General features: G+C 38.2%; 1 protein-coding gene across 1 annotated transcript in view; it reads left to right on the top strand.

Annotated features, from left to right (window-relative positions):
* The first annotated feature begins 3,919 nt into the window (after positions 1 to 3,919).
* MGAT4C (MGAT4 family member C) overlaps positions 3,920 to 21,548 on the top strand; it is a 335,473-nt gene continuing 317,844 nt past the window's right edge. The window contains exon 1 of the mRNA XM_082241012.1: positions 3,920 to 4,278. The gene's annotated coding sequence lies outside the window, so the exon portion shown is untranslated. The remainder of the gene's footprint in view (positions 4,279 to 21,548) is intronic.

Raw genomic sequence — 21,548 nt, 5'->3', positions numbered from 1 at the left:
GACCTCCGCTGGTAGGGGAGCAAGCTCTACCATCAGACAGTGAGGACATCCTACTGGTGAGGAGTGTCCCATTGCACCTCTCCAAGTGGCAGAAAGGTGGAAGCTACCGCCAGTGGCATCCTTGCCAGTAACAAATGGACAGAAACCCATGAAACAGGGCATTTCAGGAGAGAGGGGTGGGTGGGCAGCACAGGTTCTTTTGGATCCCGTGTAAGCCTTGCTGCCATCACATGACATAGCAGAGGGGCTTTTTTTTCCCCTGCCACCCCACCTTCTAGTGTAGCTTCCATGAGTGCTGGTCAGGGGGTGGGACTGGCAGGCATTGTCGCAAAATACAGTTTCCCACCCACGTTATCACAGTTGTTCAGCACAAAGTTCTAAGGCAACACTATTCTGTGCTTTTTATCTTATTTTATGAAAATATTAGTAATGTACTAGGTAGCAATTTACTGTTGGGCCAGATTGCTGTTAAATGCTGCAGTGTATTTATTTAGCTGTAATGACAGTGTTGGGCATGAAAACTGCAAGTGGGAGGGAATCAAATATTGTCATTTTGTAGGAGGAGCATTGAAGAGTACAAAGCCAATTCTGCTTCCTGTACTGTCACCCCAATTCACATCTCTCTGTGCATTTGGCATGCACGTACGTCTCGTGTGCATTGTGTCTCTGTGTGATCTTTTCCTTCAATGAAAATAGCTGAAAGGGGGCACAATAAATGCAAATGCAGGTCATTTTTCCCCAGGAGGGGGGATTATTAGCTGTACATTGAAACTCTTTCACCTGGAACTGATGATGATGATGATGATGATTGGAGTGAGTAGTTGTCCTTAAAAGAGTGAACTGAAGATTCAATGGAATTTAGTGACAAAATGCATTTCTATGAAAACTGAAGGGGGGAGATTTATGAAACTGGAATTTCATTGATGGCTTTGCTATCATCCATTTTGTAGGATCCTTCTATACATGAATTCAAGGTGGATTACAATACAGAAGCAGTCACAAGGTGGCCTCTTTGAAGTGTAGATCCAGGTTTAAGGTGTAGTGTAGATCCAGGTTTTAATTGTAAGCTAATTTGTAATATGAAGTTTTACAAAGAAAAGCAGAATACAGTGGTACCTCAGGTTAAGAACTTAATTCGTTCTGGAGGTCTGTTCTTAACCTGAAACTGTTCTTAACCTGAAGCACCACTTTAGCTAATGGGGCCTCCCGCTGCTGCTGCGCTGCCGGAGCACAATTTCTGTTCTCATCCTGAAGCAAAGTTCTTAACCCAAGATAATATTTCTGGGTTAGCGGAGTCTGTAACCTGAAGTGTATGTAACCTGAAGCATCTGTAACCCAAGGTACCACTGTACAATAAAAAAATAAAGAGCCACTGAATGATTCTCTATCTACATCACTGATTCTTCCACAGTTATATTTAAAATGTCCTCCCTCTCTATTTGTCTAGATATGCCATTGTAATAGATGAAATTATTTTTGTTATTATTAATGTTTTTACCTTGCTATTCTGATCTTTACACATCATTCAGCAAATCAAAATCACGACAAAACATCAAAAACTAAGATGCAGCAAAATACAATTAAATGGAAGCCAGGATTATATTGGTCAGCTAAACATTTCATTTAGATTGAGCTGTTTTGTTTTTTTTTTAAGAAAAGCAAAAATGGGTGCTGTTATTAGGACTAAACTTAAATGGAAGGGAGAAAGCATACAGCCAAGATTAAGGTTGCAGTCTCGAACACAGGTACTTGGGAAATCAGCCCCACTGAATTCAGAAGGACTTAAATGTTTATGGTGTTTCCAGGTAAACCCCTATAAGGACTATACTGTTAATCCTCCTTGCATGTTTGGTCTATGGGGAAATGAATAGATGTTACATAACAACAGTACTTCATGCATGGCCCCCTGTATCTTTGTTGATGGTTGGAAGTTGGAGAGCCCTTCAGGCATAAGAAGGAAATAGAAATGTTAATTGAGCGAAACTTTCCCCTGCTGACCTTTATCTTTACTTAATGTTTCAGCATCACGATGCAAAGAACGGAAGATGCCTATCTACCTTCCAGTGCTGATCTTTGAAATGTAAGGACCATTCAGATTTATTTTTATATTTGAAATGTGTAGAGTTCAATGTGCTTCCACTTGACTGAAGTCATTAGTCTTATCAGTTATGTTGGTTCCATGAAAACTATTTGTGAGCTGCTCAGAGAACTTTTTTTTTTTTTTTTTTTTTGCTAATGGGTGATATAGAAATGCTGTGAATAAGTAAAGAGATAGAGAAAACCCCCACAAGGAGAGGCTTTGCTTCCACAGTTAAGATTAATTCAGCCATTCCATATATATTTTATTATGTATTGTTGAGAGAGCATAACTGAACTTCATTTTGTTTAGCCCTAATGACTTGCAGGCCCTCAAGCGACTAGGCCTGAATAATGCAAGGCTGAAACACCACGCTTTCAACAGCACAATGGCTTTTATTCCAGCTACTACGCAGCTAAAACATGGATGACTGAGACAGTCAGACAATGAGAGACTGAGAGTGGGGGATACCCAGAGATGTGAGGCTACATATAACCATACATTTAAACAGTGTTTGTTTGTTTTTTCTAGGGTGGGACACATTTTGTGAACGTAATGGGAGAAGAAACTAAAAAAATTAAAAATTTTAGTTTATTCTCTAGCACAGTGAATCATCAGTTCCATTGCTATCCCCGATGGTGGCCCTTTGTCCATTTTTCGTATTTATTTTTCCTGTTTTGAATTTTGAAATGGTGATGTTCTTAAGTGAAAATGAGAGTACTAACTTTTTTAAAGAAAAAAAAGCACTGCATTTAAAGCCCATATAAAGCACCTTCCCAAAGAATCCTGGGAACAGGTAGATTGTCATGGGTGCTAGAAATTATAGCCCTGTGAAGGGTAAACTACAGTTTGCAAGATTATTAGGGGGATACTTTAAATATATGGTGTTTATGAAGCCTAAAATCGGACAGGAAAGTGACTTATTAAACATTAAGCATGCACATATATTTCATCACTAAAGTCCTCTTCAAGCTTTATTTAAAGTGAGTTAGCACATGAGGAGCAATTGGGGCTGAATACAATAGCTATGCCCCCTCAGTCATTATTTACTGCTTCCACCTCATGGAAGCTAACTGTCTGTAATGGGAATATGTGTCTGTGTGTCAGGATTCAGCCTGGACTGGACACTGGACCTGAGAATCTCCGCATCACCAGTGACCCTGAGGAGCTATTGGATCTGGACATCCATGCCCCAGGACTGGAAATTCCCAACCAGCTGCCTGGGTTCCTGGTTAGCTCTCAGGACTGCCACCCAACCTTCCCCCCAGGCCACAAGAGCAAATTTAGGTATCAATGCTTCATGTAAAAAATAATGGCAGATTCTCAATAACGCTTATTTATTTGTACGTGTGGTTGGGATTCCTTTGTTTTTGTTTCGAAAGCATAACAAGCCTCTGCCCCTCCCCCTCCCCCAAAATAAGTGTTCTCTAATGAGTCATTACCCTAATTTCTGGATTATTATATTTGTAGAGACATAGTAAAGTGTGCTTGTGTGGCGGGAAATAAAGCTTAGGTTAAAAGACTGAAGAGCATGAAAGACACACTCAGGTGCAAAAGTGGGAACTGACTACCTTTTAAAGCTATTGAACAAAGCTGTAAAAAGATCCTAGATACCATTTCTGTACCTTGAAAAGTTGAAGTGCTCTATTTAGATAGAAATATATAGCCCAATAACATGTTTTCTGACCTGTAGCTTGAAAGAAAGCAACAGTAAAATGAATTTCATGCCAGCAGACACTTTTTAAAAACTAGACTTCGCTTCAGTCACATTAGCTTAGATAATGGGGAAAAATTTTCTTCATTGAAATGCTCTCTGTGGCTTAAGAAGAACTCGCTGAGGCAGCCTGCCATCTAGCTTTTTCACAGCAAAACAGACTTTCAGACTGCAGATGAGAGAGTCAGGAGCAGAGACAATTTTAACTTAGCCATCCCTAATTTATCTCAAGCCTTTTTCTATTTATCTTCACTGCTGTGTGCACACTGGAACACCAGGCTGCCGTCCTCTGGGAAACAGAACGCAACCAGGAATCTTGGAGAGGTGTCACAGCCTGAGAAATATTCAAATTGCACTGATTTTCTCCTGGAGTACTGAGCAGAAGGAATGAAACTCTCCATCAAGTCCCTGCTTTGCAGGCAATAGATCAGAGGATATTGTCAGTTTTCTTGATGGATTATTGTTATTGGGCAGGTTCTTCCTGAAGGTAGGTAGCTACTCTCTCCATTCATTAACTATGCTGTTTATCAGAAAATGATCTAATAGGCTGGCAATCCAAATATGTTCAAGCAAATGTTAAGTAAGTAACCTCTATTGATTGAATGATGATGGCACTTTATTGCAGCATGGTTGCAGGTAAAATACTCTGAACTGCTTACTATTGGTCTGTATCTCCTACCGTACCATAAAATGCTCTGTCAGCAAACACACACACACACACACACACACACACACACACACACACACACACCTGCAAGCTGTATTAGTATAAGTTCACATTGGCTGCCCTGATAATTTTTCTACAATGAATCATAGCACTGAGACTGACAAAACTGTTTTGGGGGAAGCAGATACCCATCTATGACTGTTGATACCGGTGGGTTGAACAAAATGGTAGAATGCTTCCGAGAAGCTCGGAAAAGTTTCGCAAGTACATGAATTATTTTCAGTGGTTCAGTATGCTCTGAGGTATTACAAGTCATTTAATATCAAGACATTTCGTCAAATATGATAAACGTGACTGGCGTTTGCTTTCCTAATTTCAGAAGCATCCCGATAAAAGTTTATTATGCAGCCAAGGACATGAATGCATTAAAAATCTACAGGAGTAGTAAAATAATAGTAATAACAAAGTTCTGTGTGACTGAAGAAGACTTTTAAGCATGTGGTGCTTTGGGTAGACCCCCCCTTTTTTAAAAAAGGAAAGAAATAGGGATCATTTTACTGTGTTGCAGAGAAGTCAGCATTCAAACTGTTTCAAGGTTCTGCTTGCTGGAAATGACAGCAATTGCATTCAGGCTGAGATTGGTGTATCATGAAATTATTCTTGATGTAACATTGCTGGCTTCAGCGTGTGTGTGTCAGCAGTGAGACACATATATTCTAAGGAGATGTAGGAAAGGAACCCGGGAGGGAAACCTGATAGTTGAAATGATGCACAGATGTCCTTTTTCTGTTTTTCAGCATTATATTTCATGCTTACAGATCATACTAAAGCTCCTTTTCTTCCAGCACATTGCTGGCATGCCTCTTAAAATATATGACTAAATAGGTCATATCTGGAGTTTCTGACATCGCTGGTGGGATGAATCGACTAGCTACAAGTTGACACATGTTAGCTGTGCTTTCTAATTTGTTTATAGAACTGATATTGTCAGTTCATGGAAAAGACATGGCAAATCACGTTTGTCAGGCGTAAGAATAATAACAGAGAAGATGGAAGAGCCAGAAGCATTAAGTGGACATCTTAAATCACCATCCTTTGGTGAATATTTAACATTTCAGAAGTAATTATGATAAGGAAGATTATGTGCTGGGCTTTGGCATGTCATACTTTTGAAACTTCTTTTACAACTAGAGACTTTAGATGGAAAAGAGATGTGAAGTAGAGATAAAGGGAACTGATTTCCCCTCAGGTGCTATGACTTCTAAATTGGGAGATGGGGTGCTAGCCTGTGGCCCTACAGGTGTTGTTGGACTCCAGCTCCCATCAGCACCAGTTAACTTGCTTGGCCAATGGTCAAGGATGATGGAAGTTGTAGTACATTGGCATCTAGTGATCCACAGCTTATCCACTCCCTCTCCAAAACATGTCCCCTTCCACTGAGATTGTAGGAATTGTGACAAAGTGAGGTTGATTAACCCATCTTAGAGGTTCCTGTCTTTAGGAAACATCACTCAACTTTTCCTTTTGGATCTTTTGTAAGAGGCATGTCTTCTTTTTCAAAATATTTAACAACATTTTAAAAAATTGAACTTCTTATTGATTTATAAGGCACTCCTTGAAGGTTTGACATTTGGAGTATTTCAGAAAATCTAATCTGACAGGTTGTCCTCAACTCACCTCCTACACTAGCATGGCCGTACTCAACTAACTCTGAAAGGTTTGAACTTTCTCAAAATACAAGCAGGTGATTACTTTTCTTTGAAAATGCTTTCATAGTGTAAAGTATCTCTGGTCTGGCATGCGAAGGTCAGGTCCAATCCCTTGTACTCTCAGTTCAAAGGAGCAGATGATATGTCAAACCTTGTCTAAGACCCTGGAGAGTTGTTTGTTAACCATCAGAGTGGACAATACTGACTCAGAAGGAACGTATTAGGGATAAGATTCCCTAGGAGATGTTAAGCTGCGGATACTGTCAAACATGGCATGCATCCTGAGGTGGTGCAGTTGTGTGAAAGGTGTAACACATGTCCCACTGAGTGTTTGATTTGTGTCCTCCTTCTACTGATGTTATTTGGATTCAGGATATAAAGATGTTTTTACTTTGTTTTTGGTCTTGACTCTATGAAACCTCAAGTGAAATCTGTGATGGTTTTCAGATCACAGATGTGCCACTTCTGTCACAGTATGATTTTATTTGTAAAATACAGAGAATAATGCTTGGGGAGATGCCATATGTCAGTGATGGTCAAACACATAGCTGGGGTCAAGTCAAGGTTCATTCTCTAGAATCTCCAAACTTTGAAACCCTTCCTTCTCAAGGGAAAGAAAATTTTCATGGTAGTATGTATCTGTTTTTCTATCACAGTGACTTTTCTTACCATTCCTTATAATTAAATATGCATATGTAGGCAAATAATTCCATTATCAGATACCAGCTGCTTATACCAAGAACGGATTTGAATATTGTAGTCAGAACTCACTTCGTAATTATCCTCTTAATTTATTTACTATTAAGTAACCAAGATTCTCAAATGAATCATGGCTATGAACATCAAAAGTGTGGATTCCTTACTTTCAGGCATTGAATAATTTTCATTGTATACTGACTCTTGGGATTTTTGTTAAAAACTTTTGGAAATATTTCCATTTTATTCTGATGCTACAGTAGTGTTTTGCCTTCATAACAAATTACTGAGGTGAAAGACATAAAGGAAATATATGATGATAAAAGTGATTCATTTTTAAGGATGCACTGCTGCTTTCGTGTCTTCGATTCAGTTGTCTGTAGTAAGTCTGTGCGATATTACATGAATATCTTCATAAACTGATATATTTCCTTTATAAAATTTAAACCAGTGTTACATTTAATAAGCGATACCCAACAGAATCATACTCCAGAACCAATGGAGTTTTGTTTTGTTTAAGAAAAAGGTCACAAGACTTGGAATATACTTAGTGTTGAATATCAACCGCTATGTGGGAGACTAATGGGAAAATGAAACAGGCAAAGTAGCTTACCCATACCAGTCACAATTACTTTTATTATAATCATTTGTTTAAAAATACAAGATTCAGGTAGGTAGCCATGTTGGTCTAATGCAGTCGAAATAAATTAAAACATTAAAACATTGTCCATTAGCACCTTAGAGATCAACTAAGTTTGTTCTGGGTATAAGCTTTCGTGTGCATGCACACTTCTTCAGATACCTGAAGTATATGAAGTATCTGAAGAAGTGTGCATTCACACAAAAGCTTATACCCAGAACAAACTTCTTTGGTCTCTAAGCTGCTACTGGAATTTATTTATTTATTATTTATTTTTTATTATTTATTAAAAATACAAAATAGGGAACACTATAAGGCTTCTGTATGGAAGTGTTTTGCAAGTAGCAGATTACAGTCTTTCCAGCCCAAATGGTCACTAGATATGCAATGAATTGGAAACTCCAAAAAGCCAGTACTCAAAGTATTTACTCTTTTTTTAAAAAAAGCCTTCCTTCAGCAAAGGATACTTTTGAATGCATGAAGCACTTTCTCAGAACTATTCCAGCACTTGCAGAATAACCATCAAGTAGCCCCTTGCCGCACTTCACACCCCATACCCAAAACTGGGTTAAGCAATTGACTCATGGTGTTTGAGCTTGACTTTGGTGGAACTCAGCAGACTGAAATCGAAATGATCTGTTTTAGATCTGCTGTTGACTAGGATGACCTATAGCAAACCTAAAATGGACAACGTGGTGGGGGCAGGGGAGAAGCACCACAGCAAGATGGAAGAACAGACACAAAATCAAAAACCATGTATAAAATTCATATGGTAATGCATATTAAATAATTACAAATTTTCATATATTGCCTTTGTGAATAATTACTTACATAATACAGCTTGCATCTTACAGACCCATTGCAGAAATCAGTGAAACTTTCATACCATCCAACAGTTGAACTGCGCAGACATTTGCAGACATAAATTAAACTGCCATATCATTTGGTGCCAATGAATTATCCCACTACCATGCATTATGTATAGACAGGTCTGGAGAATATTTTCCCAAAGGTGTTTGTCAAGCAAGTTGCTAAAACGTAACTTCCTTCTTCAAATCCACCCTGGATCTTTTCTCCACACAGCTTCTATACCCTGATCTTAGCTGTTTCTGCTTCCACCCATTCCCGAACCTAGTTGGTGGGTATGACTTGTCCCCTTAGCTTGAAAATTATCACCTGGATATGAGTGTCTATTAGTATCTAAAGCTAGAAAAAGGCTTATAGAGATGGGCATTCCCTCCCTTTACAGAGTTGTAATGTTGGAAAAATGCTGGAAGATGTAGAAGTTGTTGCAGCAATCAGATTTGGAATCACAAAGCAAGTCACACTTTTTAAGGTGCATGGCCTCATTCTGTAGCTAAAATGGAATAGTCAAAGCATAAAAAGAAAGGGACAGAAGTAACAGCTTGGTAGAAGAAGATCCTGCAATCTGCATACACGGAAGCAACACATAACTGGACTATCAAGTTGGGGTAAATGGCTATTGGTTCTTGAGTCAATGTGGTCCCTGTTTGTATGATAGAGAGACTAAAAAAGGGGGAGGGAAAGAAATGGAAGGTAATCAAACAAAATGAAGGGCTTACAATGGTGACCTCAACTCACAAGGGTGATTTGTGAGTTAGATATAAAAGTCAACAACAAACAAGAAATAATTGCATTGGCAATAGTGCCTGAGCAAATAGTGGCAGTGCTAAGATGGAGAACCTGCCATGCTCTGGGTCTCATTAAAATAAATTGTATATGCTAGAGGGCAGAACAAACCAAGAGGGAGCTTATTCTCTGATGTTGTTAAGGATGCTGCCTACAGAATATACAACAGAGGTAATAGAACCTAGCTACTCCACATCACATATCTAGAACTATGGCTTTTGCATTAAAAAAAAAATTATAAGAGGCTCTCTGTGCTTAATAATAATAGAAACAGCAGAACAAGAAATAATGCTATGAAACTTTTGCTGTCATGCCGTTGTTAGCTGCTGGGCCTTTCCTTCGGTTCAGAGTTTTATTTGTTTACTGGTATTTCTGTTTGATACATGTAAATAATTGTGGTTCTCAAAAATATTATTTAAATATATATATACAAAGAGTAGCAGGCCAATAGAATGTGTATGGTTTTTAGTAGAAATTGAGGGATAGGGTCTAAACTACATTTATGTTCTCATAAGAGAAGGAGGAGAAATTTGGCTAAGTTTGTATGTCAACACAAACCTAATCTGCACTTTTGAAAACAATATGCAAACTGAAACAAAGCAATCTTTCCAAATTCACACTTCTCTGAATTTTGCAAAGTAGTTCTCTGGCCCAAATATATCTACAAAAGTGCAATTGTGTGCAAAAGGAAGTCCTACACTGGGGAAGATAACAGACAAAAATTCATTATATTAAGGAAAGTTGCTCTCAGAATGCATATTGTTAGGCAAAAATTGCTTGCAAATAAATTCACATCAGAAGAAGCAGATGCTAAAATACTAACGGACATTTGTGAGAACTTAAATGATATGGAAATGCAATGAACTGAATTTAGGATTGGAAAAATAAGAAACTGAGAAAATCTGAAATTGACAGATTTGTCCATCCCTAGTCTTCACCACTAATTAAATAAAAGAGATACTTCTATTGGGAGTTGGAGATAAAACATATGGAGAATTCACCGTGATCCAGTATTATTACTATTTTTGGCACACTTGACGCTACCTTGGAGTTCTCCCCAAGGTGCTATCTGTGTAGGACATAGTGGTATATGTGTGTGTTTAAAAAGCCCACATTTTGGTTATGATTTACACTGCAGATTTTTCAAAGAACATTACTGCTACCAAGGGAGAAGACATCCAGCTTTTCATAGATGGCATCTTAATCTAGAAATTCACAAGTGAGCAACATAACTGAAGGCTTCAGAAAGCATTGTGGGGAGGGGGAAAACCAGAATAGCATTGCTGAAATTGAATAAAGGAAAATGATAGCCATTTGGGTAAATAAACAACAGACTAAGGTTGATCCAACAGTTGCTGTCACATCTGCTCTAACAGATAAGGAAGGGGTACAAAAATTCTTTAGAATGATACATTTATCAGACAGTACATACCACATCTAGCTCCTTTAATTTTCCACATGAGAGCATCACTGCATAAATACACATCTCAGTGCTGCATTTTAGAAGCTTAAAACAGGTATTAAAAGAAGGTCAAGAAGATACCATGAAACCAAGCACAAAAGAGAACTATCTGCAGTGGCCTTAAGAAATGGATTTGAGTGACCTTTCTGTAACAATATGGTAATCACTGGAGATATGTAGCATATGCTTCCTAGGACACCCAAAGGTATATTGGTATGTCCAAAATTAGAAAAAAGCCATGCAGTTCAATCCTAAACACGTTTGCTCAAATATACTTTTTGTGTGTGCATATTCTTCTTTTTAACAATAATGATTTTATGTATGTTTTAAATTGAATTTTAATTATGCTTTGTCTCTTATTTTATCTGCACAATGCTTGGAGAGTGCTTGCAGTTTATAAATTTTATAAATTAATAAGATAAAATACACCCCATAATAAAGTTACATGATATTTGGTCTCCTTTAGGTGTGTTAAGGATTGCCCAAAAAAAGTATGTGTGTTTTTTTTTGGGGGGGGGAGAGGAGCAATGGAAACAGACATTGATAATAAATTACTAGAGAAAGTACTAGCTAAGCTCCTGAGTGAAGGCAGTCATGACACTAGATTTAAGTGCTTTGCGGTTTGGAGATGCAACGTGCAGTGACCTGGTTATGGGGGATGGACTTTTTGGAACAAAATGTCTTTGAAGAAAGCCTTGAATGTGTTAATCTTATTTAAAAGATGTGCCAGTGTCAGGTGACACATATAACTACATTTTATGTAGCTTTGGGAAAGGCATTTTCAGGGAAGAAGCAGCAAATGAGAGGAAGGTGTCTTAACCACCTCTGGATCTTTTCACCTGCAGTTGTCTTCATGCAGCCAGGTCCCAGAAGTATGTTTGTGAAGTCCCTAAACATGTGAAGCTGCATAGTTATGTCTGTCTCCTTATGAGTGGTGGGCAACAATTTATTTGTTTTTCATCCATTCATGCTTCATTTAATTCACATAGTAAGAATACATTACAGGATTATGCTTTAGAACAGAACACAGTGTAATTCTGGTTTAATATATCTCATAATTAATTAAATGCATTTATCTCTTACATTTTTAACCCATTCTTCTTCAAAGAACCTTAGCATGGTGGACATGTCGCTCCCCATTAATTCTCCCAAAAATTCAATGAAACAGTTTAAACTGACTGAAATTCTCTCTAGTTCAATATCTACTACCATGCTAGCTCACAAGCATAGATGGTCAATTTATCTTCACCATTTATTTATTTTTTTAAAACGAATATAATGGTACTCTTCAATGGAAAAAATATATCAATGTACTCTTATAACATTCAGATTCTCACACAACAATAATAAAAGTCAACTTCCTAAGGACTGAACCTGGGGTCAGTTCTGAGAAAGAACTGCATTCCTTCACAGTTCATTTTTAAAATAACTCCTGCAATTTTTGTAGATGTCACTATTGAAGAAAGGATTTTAACCACAGACACACGAAACACAAAGTCTAAACAAATGTCAAGATTCTGTGTAGAACACTTTTAAAGTGCACAGAATAATGGTTTTTTGTACTTTGGCCATGACACTTGCATAATGCCAAATTACCAGCATTTGACATATAAAAATAAGTACGCTGAACAAAACAAATGTGAGCAAATCAGCTATTTCCATTGGATCTTCCTAGATTTTTCAAGATCTAGATTCATAAATGGAGGGGAATACAGGGGTGTTTAGGTTGTGCTGGCCATTCTCTTCTATAAGGAGCACCACATTTGTGCAGTGTACACATCACATATCTCAAGAATGACCACTTATTCAGTTCAGGGGTGGGTGGTGGTTGAGACCCAGTGCAGCGCTTCCCTCGTCCTCCCAAAGTTACGCCATCTTTCCCCAACAGTTGTTCCTCTTCCCCGGCTGCCATGGAGCCTACTGGGTTCCCTCTAAACCCAGATTCAAATTCTGGCCAATCCATGGTGGCCTGGAGGGAGGGGCAATTAGAGCAGACTGCGTTGCCGAAGTCTTCACTTTGGTCCGCTCCACCAGCATAAACAGGGGCTGGTGTTAAGCACAGAACAGAATGAATGATACAAGCATGGGTGCCCCCCCAAAAAAAACCCCTTTCACTAAAGTTGAATGAGATGCCATTTACTGTTAATGTACTATAATATGTGATTACTATCAGACAACATATCAGGAATACAATTTCTGTAGAAAGTAAGAATGTATCTCTTTAATTTGTGAAAATAACCTCCCATACCTGACATTAATTGCGTTCCTGTGAAAATTCAGGAGGTAAGACAACTGGCTAACACAACTGTCTTTAACTCCATTGCTGTATTTCACAATGATTTGGGCCACCCCAAAGAACTACTGTACTGCCTTTAGCTTTGCTGAAAAGCCTGGTATCTAGTATCTTGTAGTAAAAGATCTGGGTCACTTCTGCAACTCAGGTGTTCCACATTGGATTACTTGTCTTATAGCCATTGGGGATGCTATTCTGGAGGTAACCTATCTTTCTTCAAGTATCAGACCATTGGTCCTTCCAGGTCAGTATTTTCTACACCAAGCATGACCAAACTTGGGTCTCCAGCTGTTTTTGGACTACGATTCCCATTATCCCTGACCACTGATCCTGTTAGCTAGGGATGATGGGAGCAGTAGTCCAAAAACAGCTGGAGACCCAAGTTTGGCCAACACTGGTCTACACTGACTGGCAGTAGCTCTCCATGGTTTCAGCTGCAGAACATTCCCAGCCTTACTTGGAGATGTGAGGGATTGATCCTGGGACCCTCTGCATGTGAAGATGATGCTCTACCATTGAGCTGTACTGCCCTTGCCCAACACAGTCCCAGCTACTAAAGAACAGCTGCAATGCTCCCATCCGCCCCATTAGAAACTGGGTTTGTCAGAGCTGATTTAGATGGTTCAGGTGGATGTGTAGCTTCATGATCTGATTCAGATGTAGGTTTTGATATCTCAGGTGAGCTTGTAGCAACTTGATCTGTAGCCTGCAGTGTTTGAATCAAATACTGGAAAGCAATTACTGACAGGAATGTTAATCTAGAAGCAGAGTGTTGGAGAAACAATAGAAGAATCAATTCTTCTCTGTTTAGATTTAGGGAGAAGGCGATGAACTCCAGCACTACTTGGGATTTGGTCTTAGAAACAAATGCACCTTAAATCTTTTCAAAAGCAACACCACAAATCCATTATTAAAATTACAGTATGTACTGAACACTAAAACCTTTTGTTGCGTGCTGAAAGTGTTTTTGTTTCACCAAGTTTTTTTTATATATAATAAACACCTCAGTTTAATTCAGCAGTGACAATTTATTCTATTTTTAATGATTTTATTAAATTATGGTGGTTTATTTATTTTACTGCACATTGCCATGGTTTTTTTTTTATGTTGGCAGTGCATAAATATTCTTCCAAAGAAACAAATCAATAAATTGTTAGCTTCAGAGGCTTTGCCAAGGCACACCCTTTTATATTACAGTGTCACTTCATGTTGGGCAGCATGAAAAATGCATCTGATGGAATGGGCTTGAGTTCATGAAAGCATATGCCACAATAAAAAAAGCTTGTTTGTCGTTAATGTGCCGCAAGACACGTTCCTTGTTTCTGCTGCAAGAGACAGCTACAGCTACCCTTCTGGAAACAATTAAGAAAGATTGTCAGTTATGTAGTTCTTCTCCTTTTTGGACCTACCGATCTCAGTGCCATAACCTTAGTCATTTGGTTTTCACCCTTTGGCTTGTGCTTATACTACCTGTGAGAGAGCAAAAAAAATGCACATCCTCCAGAAACAGCCCCAGCTGACTCAAGTCCACCCTTCCTTGCTCAGTTCCATGCCATTTTAAATTCTGAAAACTTGCAGTTCTGGAAATTTATGTGTTTAATTTACTCTTTGATTGGGTTGTCTGGATTTTTATACTTGCATCACAATGGTCATTGGCTACAAATAATAACTATCTGATTGATAGATTCTCATTCTCAATTCTAACAGGACTAGGATTTTATTTTATTTTCAAATGGCTACTAAAGCCAACAAGAAATTTGGTAAAAATAGAAGCAATAAATGCACATTCTTAATTAAATAATAATAATAATAATAATAATAATAATAATAATAATAATGCACAAATTAGTTTTGCCTACCCTTCCATAACTAAAGCTATACAAAATATGGGGAAATATTTCTTTATGACTGTAGCTGTCACTGGAATAACTTTATATTCTAAACTAATATAAAATGTTGAACATGGATCTATGCAGCTTAACTAGATAGCTGTAGCCTCCAGGCATGAAATCTAAAAGGTGCCTAAAATATTTATTTCACCCCAATATAGCTGATGGCATTAGGCATTAAAGGACATCTTAGTCCTTGTATACTGTATATCACGTTCCGTATAAGCCTCGATACAGCTTAGGTCCAAGTTACCATACTTATCCCGTAAATACCTAGCAGGCCACTGTATTTTGCACGATAGCTTGGAGCATGATAGCTTGGAGTAGAGCTGTCCTTGTTCTGTGGAACAGCATTCTTATTGCGATACAACAGGCACCCACTATTTGCACTTCTCAATTGTTTTTGGAATTTTGTTTGGACAAGTTTTTCCAGTGGGACGAAATGTTCTCTGTTTTATGTATTCATGTTATATTGTTTTTAAAAAACACAGCTGTTGGGGGGGTACTGTTTAAAACCATTTAAAAACTATTATAACCCTATTTTAAAACTAAATTGTCCTGAGACCCTTGCAGAAGGAGATTAATAAAATTAATAATAATGTAGCTGAAATCTCACCACCGATTTACAGTCTTTATATATGCATCAAAATCTGTGCCAGTTAAATAACTGATAAGAGAACAATTAGAACCAGCCATTCCAATACATTCAAAAAGGTTTAGTGTTTCCAATCTCACAAATAGTATGGCTCTTTAATTAAAATGTAGACGTGAACAAAGGTTATCAGTATTTATAGATACAACCAACATTATATTACGAGGCAGCATGCCTGTGTTGGCTGAAAGATTGGGTAAAATTGGAAGACAAAGAATTACTAGATTTGGAAGGGTTTAATAACAAATTTGGGTGGCACGCATACCTATGGTGTGATAAAAAGAGGCTACACAAGGGATTTGGAAACCATATTTTTAGAGGAGCATTAATAGAAGTTTGGGATAGATATAAAAACATATTAGAACCAAAAGTCCCACATTGGCTATCCCCGTTAGAAATAATGTGTGTTAAGAAAATTAACATGAGAGGAAAGTGGGGAACATATGGAGAAATGGTCATCAACGAAGGAGGGAAGTGGAAAATGAAACCATATGACCAAGTTAAAACATTAACATATGACTGGCTACACTACTTCCAAATAAACGAAATGTTTAAAAAAGAGCTGAAGGAAAGGGGGTATGTAGAAAAAGAATCAATCTTTCAAAAAGAGATAATAAATAGTGAATCTAAAAACCTATCAAAAATGTATAAAATAATGTTAGAGTGGTATACGAAGGATGAGGAGGTGAAGTCAGTGATGGTGCAATGGGCAAAGGATTTGGGATACAATATTCAATTGGAGGATTGGGAAAGGTTGTGGAAAGAGAATATAAAATTTACTGCTTGTATGACATTGAAGGAAAACATGATGAAAATGCTCTACAGATGGTATTTATCCCCTGTAAGACTGGCAAAGATGTACAAAGTAGATAACAAATGCTGGAAATGTAAACTTAAAGAAGGTACATTCTTCCACCAGTGGTGGGAGTGTAAGAAAGTTAAAAGCTTCTGGGAAGAGATCTATAACGAGATGAAAAAGATATTGAGGTATACCTTTGTGAAAAGACCAGAGGCTTTTTTATTGGGTATTGTAGGGAAGGACATCAGAAGGAAAGACCATAAATTTTTCCAGTATGCTGTAACAGCTGCCAGAATAGTATTGGCTCAGAGGTGGAAGCAGGAGGAAATTCCAAAGGTAGAAGAATGGAGAACAAAATTAATAGAATATGCAGAATTGGACAAATTAACAGGGAAGATTAGATATACAAAAGACCAAAAATTTATAAAGGACTGGGAGAAATTTGTGTGTTACCTGGAAAATAACTATGGTGTAAATACAACGCTGGTGGGGTTTAAAGAGGCTTTGTAAAGAACTAACGAATATTGTTTAATAGGAATATAGGAGGAAAGGAGGTGTAAATGGCAATATGGAAGAATGGAATGTGTACTAAAAGAATAACTATGAAAGAATGTCAGCGACGTTGAAGGAAGTCGAAAATGGATATGATTTGTTGCAAAATGGATAAAATGTATAATGAGTTGGATTTAATAAAAGCATTAAAAAAAAAAGATACAACCAAGAACAAAAAACCTCCTTCCCCATATGAGCATGCTAATGTTTGCTGAAGAACATCGCTGAATTGTAGGTAACAGAAAATGCTTATCTGCAAAGGAGACATATTCATATATATTTTACATGTAAAATATTTTTGGTGAAGTAGAATGCAAGCTTACGCACCTGAAAAGGTTGTCTTGAGGAAGAACTGCAGAACAAAAGATGTGGTCAATAACAGGAGCTCTATGAACACCAAGGAACAAAAGGGCCAAAAATGATTTTGAAACTGGATGCCACATGCGTATTCAGTACATCAGCTACCAATGGCTTAGTCTGGGCAGGGGAGAACTTTGGTCTTTCAAATTTCAGCAGCGCTCAGTGGGAGGCCAAAATCGGCAACCCCCATCTCTCACCTTCTCTTCTGCTCAATTCATGACATCATAATTGTGACGCCCCACAGCATCCCCCTAGGCCAGGGGTAAGCAAACGTTTTCAGTGGGGGGCCAGTCCACTAACCCTCAGACTTTGTGGGGGGGGGTCAGACTATATTTTTTGGGGGGGGGAAATGAACAAATTCCTATGCCCCACAAATAACCCAGAGATGCATTTTAAATAAAAGGACACATTCTACTCATGTAAATACATACTGATTCCTGGACCGTCCACGGGTCGGATTTAGAAGGCGATTGAGCCAGATCGAGCCCCTGGGCCTTAGTTTGCCTATCCATGCCCTGGGCTCAGTGCCGAGTGCAGTAGAACTGCTCACACTGCCTTCAGTCTGCCTCTGCTCTGTAACTACGTATCTGTTAAGATGAAAAGTTGCCAATATAATCAGCTCTAAACTATTATACAAACTTCCTTAATGTTTGACTGCATTACTTACATTGTATATGCACGGAAAGTTCCTGGGGGGTGGGTGGAGGGATATGGAGATTGCTTTTTATGTCTTTTTAGAAACTGAAAAATAAAGTTAAGGAAACAGAGAAAATAACAGGATCTCACACCTGAGAAACTATTTTAGGCACACTGAGACACAAATCCACTCACCCACATACAAATATAAAGAGGTCAAAATACTCAAGAAGATGGTTTCATGTAGGATATCTAAAAATAAGATGCCTCTGTAAGTTGTTAAGGTTGATATAATTCTAACTAAAGCAATTTGACAAATGCTGTCGCTGACAGAGAAGTGTTCACTAGCATGAAATTGGATAAAAGGGATAAATATGCCAGAAACTCTCTCTCTCTCTCTCTCTCTCTCTCTGTGTGTGTGTGTGTGTGTGTGTGTGTGTGATCCTGACTCTTCTATAGTCACAACATTTACCACTGTATCATACCACTTTAAAAAGTCATGGCATCCCCTAAAGAATCCTCGGAACTGTAATTTGTTTTGGCTACTGAAAACTGTGGCTCTGAGAGGGGTTTTCCAACAACTCTCAGCACCCATAGAAACTACAGTTCCCAGGAGCCTTTTGGGAGAGCCATGACTTTTAAAGTGGTATGATACTGCTTTAGATGGATAGTGCAAATGGGTGCACAGCCATAAGAATTAATAAACAAGCCGGGTCTTTATAAGCTAATCCTTACATCATGACTTACCAAAAAAGAGGTGGGGAGAGGACCACAAAAGTATTTACTGTGCTTTTATATGAAGTCTGGAGAGCAAAGGAAGATGTTTTGCATTGCATGCTGAGAAGCAAGTCAAAGCATGAAAGGCAATATGGTAACTTTACTTCATTTTTATGGGGTCTATATAAGCTGGAAAAAAATACCCTCCAGATAAAGCCATAGGAGATTGCATTGTATGTTATTTCAAGCAATCTCTGCAGAAATTACTTTGCTGAGCCACAGGTATATGAAATAATATAAAGCTGAGAGCCATGCTGAGTTTTCAGATACAGTAATCTCAGTAGCCCCCGATACATTACACATCTACATAATGGCCAATCGAATAAAACCATGGGACATAATGACAAATGGTATCAACATGCCACAACGCTGTTGTTTTTGAAAGCCACCTTCTTCAGTATCATGAGCATATTTTATCATTTGCATCCCAAATTTTTTAAAAAATCTAATTTTGCATCTGAAACATCAACTCAGTTCAGCAGGTGGGGTGGGAACATCAGTTTATTTCGCCTTTTCAGATATGTCTATTGCCAAACATTTGTGAAGGGAGAAAAACATTATTTAAAGGAGTTTATGTATAATGAGTATTTAAATGTATTATACCCCTGTGTGGGGGTTTTTTCTTCCATTTATGGGTGCCCCCGATTTTCATGCACAGGGGAGTGGGCAATGAGATTATAGGGAGGAAATAGGTTTCATTCAAACTTTCAGCACTCTATTTCCACTGTATATTTATTATTTTTCCTGCATGTGCTGCACAGTTCACAATTCATGGTGCACTTGTTATTTTAAATGGGTCCCCACTTAAAGAAGCATTAGCAGATTAATCTACCGCTTAGAATAGTTAAAGTTGGCAACCTTACTTGTAATTTTATAAGTATTTTATCATCTGCAATGCTAAGCAGAATGCTTTTCAGGGGGGAAAAGGAAAGATTTGTAAAATGGGGTAGGGCAGAAATCTTGTCGTATTAAGAAAATAATATCTTTTTAAGGTGTAGCACTGTATTTTCCTTTTCACTGCTGAATATCTGTGCTCTTTTTCCGATTGCTTCCTACCTTAGAGCCAATGGGAAGAAACTTCAAAACGTTCCACCCTATTCTACCTTGTTCTGCAGAAGTACCCTTAGTAGTGAAGCATGGCCATTTATTTTCACTAGTGGTGGACAAAGGGCTGTAATAAATGGAGCTGTAGGGCTCCCTAGCCAGCAGCTGATTACCCAGCTGTTCTTGGGAAAGTGAAAAAGAAATAGTCTTGGAGGAAACGGGATCATTTTTTCCTCCTTGTCTTCCTTTCTGCATTTCCACAATAAAATTAAATTATGCATAAGTGTTTATATATAGCAAAGCTACTGCAGGCAGAACTTCATCCTTTGCTGCTACAACATGGTGCCCTCTATCTGTTATTGGACTACAACTCCCATCAGCCTTTGCCAGCATGGCCAATAGTTAGGGATGACCAAGGCGCTGTAGCCCCAAAACATATGGAGGTCTGCGCTTAGAACGCTGCTCTACAGATCATAATCAACTCATGCCACATACGGTAAATGGCTCCAGAATGCATTAGGACTTGGATTTCTTGTCTACTTTGATCCATCCATCCCTGCCTCCTCATGGCATCAAGACTCTTCTCTGCCTTTCTCTCACCGTTGCCTGTGAGCAGCAGAAGCAATAGTGTACAAACAAAAGTCTTCTCTATCAAATATAAAAAGAGTCTTGTAGCATCTTTCCCAGAGGGGTAGCTATGTTTAAGTGAATATAAGCATAACATATGCCACAATAAATTTGTTAGTCCCTTTGTTGCTTATGTAGTCCCTTAAGTCTGTCAACTGAGTAGCACTCTGTGCAGACAGAGAGACATTGTTGCACTTTCTCATTGGTGTTAATATGATTTCTTAGGATTTTTCTGCAACCCGGCAGTGAACAATGGGATCGAATTCATAAGTCGGTGATAACTACGCTGACCATTAGGCAGAGTGAGGCCATCACTTTAGGTGAAGGGCTACTGGGAGGAAGTTCTTGTGATGAAGTTTTAGAGGACAGAGTCGTGTGTGCTGCATGGTCTGCTCTGCACTCCCTAAGCAAGCCATTGGTGGAGTGGAGGACAATACTCTGGTGCTATTGCTACTTTTGGTTCTGACCTGAGGAATAGACAAATATATATCTATATCTATCTATATCTATCTATATCTATCTATATATCTATATCTATCTATCTATCTATCTATCTATCTATCTATCTATCTATTTCTTTTGGAGCTGCTAGCAAAAACTGAATTGGAACAACAAGGGTGTTGCCTGTCACTTTGGGAATTATGTTACTTTGGGGATTTGAAGAACCTGTCCATATGCTCATTTGCTTGCAGTCTTTTCTACCTGCATATTTGTTTAAAAAACAACAACCAACACATGGATTATAACATGCAAGCCTTAGGCATTGCTTTAAAACTCTTCTGAAACTTCCCACTCTTTGAGGAAGCAGACAATGCAAAGCACCATATATTTGTTATGTTATTTGTTGTAAGAATTTTTACAGTACTCTTCAATCATTTTCCCAGGGTGTTTTATTTAGCTCCAAGGAGGCATCACTATCAGGATGAAAGCACAAAATGTATATAGCAGTTTATTGATTAGGTGACATGTGTGCGGGGATAACTCAGGGTACAGGATCCCAAATGTATACTCAGTTAGATACAGTAAATCATGGTGTTTTCTTCTCCTTCCAGCTTAGAGAGAGATGACTAGGCATGGACACAGGTCCAAATTCCAGCTGGTCCTGGTTTCACACTGTCCTGGTTCCATGCACATATTATAGGAAGAGTTTTGAAAACAAAACAATGAACTTTAAAAAAAATGCAGAGTTTGGAGGTTGTCCAAGACCTTCCCTTCTATCTTATTTTACTACATTTGAAAGGTAATTATGACAGCACACAAAGCTCCTGACTTCACACATGTGAAAAATAATCCTCTCTTCTCCT

This window comes from Podarcis vaucheri (assembly GCF_965113315.1).
Source record: "Podarcis vaucheri genome assembly, chromosome: 10".
NCBI lineage: Eukaryota > Metazoa > Chordata > Lepidosauria > Squamata > Lacertidae > Podarcis > Podarcis vaucheri.
Note: the sequence above shows the minus strand (reverse complement) of the source record. Positions and strands in the feature narration are given on the sequence as shown.